An 8272-nucleotide genomic window follows, 5' to 3' on the forward strand; every position below is an offset into this window, starting at 1 on the left:
ACACAGCATTTTAATCAGATATGCCTTTCTTTTCAATGAATTATATTCCTAAGTGGAAATAAACCAGATAGCCTGTTAATAACCTATGCAATGTTTTTCAAAGTACATATTTTGTGGAAAATAAATATTTTAGAACAAGACTGAGAGATTAATTTTTTCTCAATAAAATGAATTTCAAATTATCTAATTTTATGTCAGCTTAATGTAAATATTTTAATAGAGAAAGTATAAACATGTTTATAATACAAGCCACCTTATGATGAATTGAAATGCATCTGTAAAATGAAAAAAATACACATACCAATTGAATCAGGCAACAAATATCAATAAAGACTGTTCCCTGACCACCCACATGCTAAGTAGAGTAGGATAAAAATGAGGTGAGACACTCAAGGATATATAATACAAAATCATATATATTCAAGCAGTAAGTTTTTTATGTTCACATTTTAATGGTGGGAGTATGGTTTATTAAGCTGTGGCTTAGTACAGGCGCTGGGGCTTGCCCATGGCACTCTTAATGTACAAAGTCCCGCCATTCTGCCAATTTTTCTTGAGCAATGACAGCAGGAAGTTGACAGCTAAGTGGATGTTGTACACAAGCTCATCATCTGTCATCTTCACGTGGCCAACAGCCACTGCCAGACACAGCATCTTCTTCATCTGGAACTTGATTGTGTACTTCACTTCATCAACTTTGGCCACCATGTTCTCATTGTGGGTCAGCAAGGAAGGGAACTTGACAGCCTTATTCAGATCTGGGCCCAGATTCATGGGATCTGCTTGATCAGAAATTCTGAAGCCAAAAAGGCATCATACTTCTTGGCCAGCTTCTTGACCAGTTTCTTATTCTTGTTGAGTTTCTTCAGGGCCTCTATGTCCATGTGGTGGATATCCACAGCCTTGGCCTCATCACAATGCTGCTGGTCCCCCAGAACCCATATGGAGAACTTGGGGAGGGGAGTGGACTTAAGCCTGACAGTGCCCGAGAAGTGTTTGTCCTTCTGAGGGTCATAGCTCTTCAGGCTGATCTGAAGCTCCACTGTCTCCAAAAACATCTGGCACTTGTGCTGGTTACCGTGAAGGACTTCCCACGCTGTCTCCGTAGAGGGTGTCTCGGGAGACTTTGCAGTTCATAGTGCCTCGTGCCACAATAACCGGAAAAGAGGGAGGGAGCAAACTTTTAAATGAAGCAACATTACATCCTAAGAGGAAGCCAAAATATTAATTTTTAAATTCATTTGAGTAATTTTCCTTATGTGGATTTGCATTCTTATGTAGGGCTTCTCAATCAGTATTAATTAAAAATTGTAATAACTAATATTTATTGAGCACTTACATATCAGGCACTAACCTTAGCACTTTATATATATTATCTCATTTAATTCTAAAAATGCTCTTAAGTAAATAAATTACTTTCCCCACATTAATGGTGAGGAAACTGAGACTTCTGATAATACAATGATCTAAGATATCCAAAATTAACCATCCAGTACAAAGACACAGAAATGCTAGAAAAAATAAAATAAACATTATTTTTAAAGTATGACTGAGAAGGAAGGAGGGGAGGGAGGAAAAACTCCATCCATCCTAGGTGCCCAAAATGAAGAGGTAAGGTAGGGTGGAGCTTTAATTGCCTTGGAGAAAACTTGGTCCCAGTAACCTAAAGGGTTACTGGGACCAATATTCATGCAATTTTTAATTTTAATATTAAAAATATTTAATATTCATGCAGGAAAAAAGAAATGAGAATTTGGGTGTGCATGAGGAGCTAAGAATCCTTAGATAAAGCCAAGACCCTCAAATGGCAGCTCTTTCTGGTAAGAGATGAACTAGAAAGGAAATATGTTTACCAGGACAAGGTGAGAAAGGAGCTTGTCTATCTCTTTTCAGCTTTAAGTTGGAGGAAAAACCCTTCCCCCTAAATTGAAAATTTCAGGCCTGTGCCTCTCATAAACTTGGGGATAAAATGAATATAATATGCATGATTTAGGAAGCCTCAAATTGAGAAGTTAACACAATGACTGAGCTATGATTGGTGATCTCTCTGAAGCAACTGTAGAAGCAAAAGCAAAAAAAGCCTCAATAAAGGTAATCTCACAACAAAATATGTGAGAAAACAATACACATTGAGCAAGAGTCCACATCCAAGAACTTGAAATAAAACAACATTATGAAAGAGAATATGGAAAAAGGAATAAAGCCATCAAAAAGAAGGTACTATGAAAAAGAATAAATTGATTAAGGAGGAAAATAAAACTATACAACTTTATTTTTTAAATGTTAGTACTTTCAGAAATAAAAAATTAAACTCTTTAAAGTGAAAACTCAAGAAATGGGTTGAATGAAAGATTAAACCAGTTGAATAAAAGAATTAATGAACTGGAAGACAGATCTGAGGAATGAAGCACAAAAAGCTAAAAACTGGGAAAATGTAAAGAGACATGAAATATAAAATAAAGAACTCCAACATATCTCTGATGAGAGTTCCATAAGAAGGGAGAGGGTAGAATAGGAGAAAGGCAATATTCAAGAGATTATGGCTACTGAAATAGTACAACCACTTTGGAAAACAGTCTGGCAATTCTTCAGAAAGTTAAACATAGTTACCATATGTCTGCACAAAAACTTGTACATGGATATCCATAGCAGTATTATTCACTATAGCCAAAAAGTGGAAACAACTCAAATGCCATCAACTGATGAATGAACAAAATGTGTTATATCCCTACATGGGAATATTATTTTTCCACAAAAAGGAATGAAGTTCTGATACATGTTATAACATGGATGAACATTTAAAACATTATGCAAAGTGAAAGAAGCCAGACACAAAATGCCACATATTATATGATTACAATTATAAGGAATGTCTAGAATAGGCACATAGACAAGTCCACAGGGACAAAAAGTACATTACCAGATGCCAGGGCTGGAGAGAGAAAGGAATAGAGAGTGATTGCTAATGGATATGGGGTTTCATTTCCAGGCAATAAAAATGTTCTGGAATTAGAAAGTGATGATGGTTGCACAACTTTGTGAACATACTAAAAATCACTGAATTGTATATACATTTTAAAAGGGTGAATTTCATGGTATGTGAATTATATCTCAATTTTTAATAACTTTAAAAATACAGTAGACAAGATTTTTTCAGAATTGGTGCACTCAAGACACAATGAGTCTCAAACAGGATAAGTGAAATTAAAGACACAATTAGCAGAGTGTAAGAAACCACAGAACACCAAAGATAAACAGAAATATCTTCAGAATAGCCAGAAAGAAACACAAGTTATTCAGAAAGGAAAAATAACTAAGCTGAAAACAGACTTCTCAACAGCATAAAGAGAAGCCAGAAGAAATTGAATAATATATTCAAAAGATCAAGGAAAAGTATCTGTGAATGCAGAATTCTATAATCAGCTAATTTATTATTTTTAAATGAGAACATAGTAGAGATATTATCATTAGACAAAGACTTTGACAATATATGTCAAATAAATCCTCATTTAAAGAATTATTTAATACATATTACAAAAAAGAAGAAAAATCAAACCCAAAACTTTAAGAGAAATTCAAAAAAACAATGAAGGACAAAGAAACTGGTAAATATGTGGGTAACAGTGAAGAGGAATTGATGATACAAAACAAAAATAATACTGCTAATTTACAATCAACGTGGAACAAAAAGTACATGACAATCACATGTGCAATGGAAGAGAATGACTAAAAGTGTTCTATGGTCCCTTTATTATTTGAAAGGGAGTTAGACATATTGATTAATATTGACATTATTAAGCCAAATATGCATGTTTAAAGTTTACATGTGTGTCAAAATGAGGAAAAATCAATCAACCAAAACCAACCCAGAACTAACATAGATGTTAGAATTCTTAGATAAGAACATTAAAAGAGTTATTATAACTGCATTTCATATATTCAAAAGGCTAGAGAAAATGTTAAACATGTTAAGTAGAGGCATTAAAGGTACTAAAAAAAAACAAATCAAACTCCTAGAGATTAAAAACTGCAATATCTGAAGTGAAAATTGTATTGGATGAGATTAACATCAGATTAGGCATTGCTGAAGAAATCACCAGTGAACTTGAAGACACAGCAACAGAAATTATCCAACAGTAAACACAGAAAAAATACTTGAAAGAAAGAGAGAGAGTGAGAGAGAGGGAAGGAAGGAAAGAAGGAAGGAAATAATATCAATAAGTTGTGTAACAACTTCAAGTGACCTAGTATATTTGTAACTGGAATTTCTAAAAAAAGGGAGAGATAGAAAAAATATTTGAAGAAATACTGGCTAAAAAATTTCCAGATTTGATGAAAACTATAAACCCACAAATCCAAGAACTTCAACAAACCCTAAGCATATAAATATAAACTACACCGAGGCAGATTATAATAAATTACTCAAAATCAGTGATAAAGAGAAAATCTTAAAAGCAGCTAGAGAAAAAAGTCACATTACTTAGAGGATGAAGATAAAAATAACGGCAGATTTACCCATCAGAGCAAATGTAATCAAGAAGCAGGCAGAAAAACATCTATAAAGTACTGAAAGAAAAAACTATCGAACTACTATTCTATAAACAGGAAAAATATCTTTCAGAAATGAAGGTGAACATTCATAATAGCCAAAAGGTGGAAACAATCCAAATGTCCACCAATGGATGAATAAATAAACAGGATATAGTGTATCCATACAATGGAATATTACTCTGCCATTAAAAGAAATAATGTACTGATACATGCTGCATTACAGATGAACCCTGAAAATATTATGCTAAGTGAAAAAAGCCAGTTACAAAAGACTACATGCTACATGATCCCATTCATATTAAAGTCTAGAATAAGGAAATCTATAGAGACAGAAAAGTGTTGTGGTTACTTAGGGCTTGGGGAGGGGGGAAACAGAGGGCTGGGGAGTGACAGCTAAGGAACACCAGTTTTGGTGAGTCCCTGGTAGTCTAGTGGTTAGGCTTCTGGGCTTTCACTGCCATGGCCCAGGTTCAGTCCCTGGTCAGGGAACTGAGATTCCACAAGCTGTGCAGTGCAGCCAAAAAAGGAAAAAAAAAAAAAAAGAATATCAGGGCTCTTCAGGTGATGAAAATATTCTAAAATTGACTGTGGTAGTAGTTGCACATAATTGTGAAGATACTAAAAACTGTTGAACCGTACACTTTTTTCTTTTTTTAAGATTTATTTATTTTTGGCTGCATTGGGTCTTCATTGCTGTGCGCAGGTTTCTCTCTAGTTGTGGTGAGCAGGGGCTATTCTTCATTGTGGTGCATGGGCTTCTCATTGCAGTGGCTTCTCTTGTTGCGGAGCACAGGCTCTAGGTGCATGGGCTTCAGTAGTTGCAGCATGTGGGCTCAGTAGTTGTGGCTCGCAGGCTCTAGAGCACAGGCTCAGTAGTTGTGGCACATAGGCTTAGTTGCTCTGCAGCGTGTGGGATCTTCCCAGACCAGGGATTGAACCCATGTCCCCTGCATTGGCAGGCAGATTCTTAACCACTTTGCTACCAGGGAAGTCCTGAATTTACACTTTAAATGCGTGAATTATGTATGTGAATTATACCTCAAAAAAGCTGTTTTTTAAAAATGAAGGTGAAATAAGGACTATTTCAAACATAGAAAATCTGAAAGAATTCATCACAAGCAGACTTGCACCACAAGAAATGTTAAAGAAATGTCCTTTAGAGAAAAGGAAAATCATACTAGATAGGAATATGGACCTACTCAACAGATAAATAAAGAGCATCAGAAATGATAACTATGTGAGTAAATATACTTTTTTTTCTTACTTAAATCCCATTAAAATATAAATAAAAATAGTAACAATGTGGTATGGGGTGTATAACATGTAAAAGTGAAATGTATGACATCAGCACAAAGGCTGGGAGGGGAGCAATGGAAATATACTAATATAAGGTGCTTATACTAAATATGAGTGTAACTTGAAATAAACTGTTATAAATTAAAGATGAACACTATACATTCTAAATCAAACACTAAAATAAAGAGGAAATTATAACTAATAAGATAATAAAAAAATTTAATCATAAAAAACACCAATCCAAAAGAAGGCAGCAAAGGGGGAAAAGGAGAACAAAGAAAGATCAAACAAGTAGCAAGCTGGTAGATTTAAACCTAATCATCATAAATAATCACATTAAATGTAAATGGTATAAAAACTCCCAGTTAAAAGGCGTAGGTTACCAAATTGGGTAAAAAAGCAAACCCAACTATATGCTGCCTACAAAAAACCCACTTTGAATATAAAGATATAAATAGGTTAAAAGTACAAGAATAGGAAAAGTTATTCTATCCTAATAGTAGTGAAAAGCTGGGGGGGCTGGGACTTCCCTGGCTGTCCAGTGGCTAAGATTCCACACTTCCACTGCAGGAGGCATGGGTTCAATCTCTGGCTGGGGAACCAAGATCCTGCATGCCATGTGGCATGGCCATTAAAAAAAAAAAGCTGGAGGGCCTATACTAATATCAAAATAGATTTCAGAACAAAACTATTACCAGGGGTAAAGAAAATTATCTCATAAAGATAAAGGGGTCAATTCATTAAGAAGTTAGAAATCCTAAGTTTATGAACCTAATAACTAAGCATCAGAATATATGAAGAAAAACCTGATTGAACTGCAAGAAGTAAATAAGTCTACAATCTTTATCAGAGATTTCAATATCCTTCTATCAAACTTGATAGAATAACTAGAAAGAAAATCAGCAAATATACAGAAGACTTGAAAAACACTATCAACCTATCTGATCTAATTAACATTTATAGAATGCTCCACCCAACAATAGCAGAATACACATTGTTTTCAAGTGTACATAGAACATTTACTATGATAGAGACCATATTCTCAGCAATAAATGTCTTCATATATTTAAAAATATTCAAGTCATACAAAGTAACCACAATGAATTAAATTAGAAATCAGTAACAAAAGGACATGTAGAAAATCTGCAACCACTGGGAGACTAAACTTCTAAATAACCCATGGGTCAAAGAAGACATCAAAGAAGAAATTAGAAAGTGTTTTCAACTATATAAAATTGAAAATACAGCATATCAAAATCTGTGGGATGCTGCTAAATCATACTCAAAGGAAAATTTATAGCACTAAAACATCTATATTAGAAAAGAAGATTTCAAACCAATGACTTCAGCTAGGAAAAAAAAAGAGCAAATTAAACCAAAAATAAGCCAAAAAGGAAGTAATAAGGATCTAAACAAATAAAAAACAATACAGAAAATCAATGAAACTAAAAGATGGTTCTTGGAGAAAATCAGTAAAATTGATAAACCTCTAGCCAGACTGATCAGGAAAATTTAAGAGTATAAAAGAATTAGAAGGGTGCATACCAACCGAGATAAACCTCACAAATGTAATGCATAATGTAGAGGGGAAAAGAGCAACTTGCAAAAGAATACATACAGTATAATTCTGCTTAAGTTCATAAACATGTAAAATGCGTGTGTGTTCGTGGGTGTTGTGTGTGTAATATACACAATAAAAGTATTTTTAAAAGAGCAATGTAAATACAGTTTTAAAAACTCAGGATTGTAATTATCTCTGGCAAAGATCGTAGGAGATGGTTCATTGAATGCTTCAATTGAGTTGTTGACATTTTTTTTTTAAACCTGTGTGTTGGCTATACAGTTGTTCATTTTATTGTTTTTTATGATGTATATGTACATTACGTATATTCTTTTGTATATATAAAATATTTCACAATAAAAATTTCAATAAAATGTATAGGTAACCAGTAAAGGAGAACTGAATATATAACTTCCAAAGCAACAGCAAGGAAAGAAAAAGAATACAGAAAACTTAAGCAAAGCAATAGAGAGCAGAAAAAGATTGAGGCAAGGAGAAGGAACAAAGAAAAGCTTAGGTAACTATAAAGCAGGAAATGAGATGATGACAATAAATATCAAAAACTGCAATTAATATAAATCAACTAAATTTGCCAGTAAAAAAACAGAAATTCATATTGAATTAATAAAACAGAACTTTACATGTATATTTATAAGAGAAACACCTAAAACATAAGAAAATATCACAGAAAGGTTTAAAGTAAAGGAGTGGAAAAGTTATTCCACTCCAATTCTTACCAAAAGAAAGCTGATACAGATTATTAATATCAGTTAAGATAGACTTTAAAGCAAATATGCATAGGCACAAAAGAGAAGCTCTATATAACAACAAAAAGATAAATTCACCAGGTAGCTCTAACAATTC

General features: G+C 33.6%; 1 pseudogene; it reads right to left on the reverse strand.

Annotated features, from left to right (window-relative positions):
* Window positions 1–483: 483 nt before the first annotated feature.
* On the reverse strand, window positions 484–1137 carry LOC136135657 (large ribosomal subunit protein uL1 pseudogene; annotated as a pseudogene).
* Window positions 1138–8272: the final 7135 nt, after the last annotated feature.

This window comes from Phocoena phocoena, chromosome 1, assembly GCF_963924675.1.
Source record: "Phocoena phocoena chromosome 1, mPhoPho1.1, whole genome shotgun sequence".
Taxonomy (NCBI): Eukaryota; Metazoa; Chordata; class Mammalia; order Artiodactyla; family Phocoenidae; genus Phocoena; species Phocoena phocoena.